Raw genomic sequence first — 1,808 nt, 5'->3', positions numbered from 1 at the left:
TATATATATAGGCAACAACAGAACTCTTTTAAAAGTGTTGAGGTGAAATGGGAGAAAACTCTAATTGCTCTGAGAATAAATTTCCTCAGTCGCCTCCCTTGCTTGCTAAATTAACTAAAATATTATTTCATTGACATTTTTTATTTCTCCATCACATTATTGCACCTATCCCTTTTGTCACTAATTCATTCTTCACTGATGCTGGGGATAACGCGGTACGCTAATACTGAACCGTGTTATGCTTATCACGAATTGATTTTTAATAATAAGAATCACGAAAATCCGTTTCAATTTCTACTCACAATGTTCAGAATAACTTGGAGACTCGGAGCCAAAACTTACGCCTTATCCATATCATCGATTATTCATTTATCACTGATTCATAGTTTCTTTTTTTTTTAATCAGAAGACAAACCAAACATCCGTGATAAACGAGGATAGACGTATTTCTATTCAAATTTTAATATTTCCTGCACTGGTTATAACAGCAATTTTTCGTGTCCGTTAGCTTCTACGTGATTTATTTACCATAGAAATGGACCCCGGTTGAGAACCGCTGGACTAAAACCTTTCATGCATTGTTCCATTATGGCTGCAGTCCGACGACCGAAACAAGTAAACGGATAAAAGATAATAGTCTTCGAGGTATATTGTTTATTGACCCATTCGTAGTACTCCATCCTTCACATGCATGTTTCAGTTCAAACCAATAATTTCGTGATCCTTACAATGATTAAAATAAAAGAAAAAGAAGCAAGAAGAGAGAAATCAGGAATTAAAAGCGTTTTAATGCATATGTTCGTACTCCTTACTTGAATTTCGTCAATTCAAGCATGTAATTGAGTGTGTGGTAAGAAGCTTGCTTTCCGACCACATGATTCCAGGTTCAGTTCCACTGCGTGGCACTTTGAGCAAGTGTCTTCTATCATAGCCTTTGGCCGACCAAAGCCTTGTGAGTGGATTTGGGAGACGGAAACTAAAAGAAGCCCGTCGTATATATAATTTACGTGTGTGTGAGTGTGTGTATGTGTGTGTGTGTTTGTGTCTGGGAATTGAACTCACGATCGTGAACCGAAAACCCTAAACCTTAAACTACACGTGTTCTCTTTCCTCAAGAATACAACGCCTCAGTTACCGGACCAGGGGATGCGTTATGTTCGAATCGATTCACCCCCTCCCCTAAGTTTCATACTTTGTACCTATATTAGAAACAATAATCACAAATTCGCCTCATTAATTTGATAAATAATAATCATTTGTCATTAGAATTTGAAGTGCTTCATGTGTACATAAATTACATGCCTGTCTCACACTCGTCATCGGTAGCGTTAGACAGAATTTCTAATACTAAAATACGTCCTGAGATTTTAAACTAAATATATACTCCGTCACGGACGTAGAAAAACCTTGACCAATAAAAGGGCATCATTTAAAAAATAATATAAAAATTCTAAAACATATGCAGCTACTACAGACTGTATCCAACTGTTATGGTGTGGGGACAAAGGTACACAAACATATATATATATGTCACTTCAGTAATATAACTACATGTGTGCCGTTGACGATTTCGTATCCATCCTTGGACTTTTCCCTTTCTCCTTTCCGACGAAGAACTATGCTCAACCGTCAAACTCTCTCCTTTCACCGAGTGTCAAGCTAATACATTTCATGTGCACGTCCTCGCGCTCGTTTTTATCGTTTTTCTGTTTGAATTGTTCGTTTATTTGAATTGACTATGTATGTATGTATGTATGTATGCATGTATATATATGTATGTATATATATGTATGTATATATATGTATGT

This window comes from Octopus bimaculoides, chromosome 20 (genome assembly GCF_001194135.2).
Source record: "Octopus bimaculoides isolate UCB-OBI-ISO-001 chromosome 20, ASM119413v2, whole genome shotgun sequence".
Taxonomy (NCBI): Eukaryota; Metazoa; Mollusca; class Cephalopoda; order Octopoda; family Octopodidae; genus Octopus; species Octopus bimaculoides.
This window is presented reverse-complemented; position numbering follows the sequence as displayed.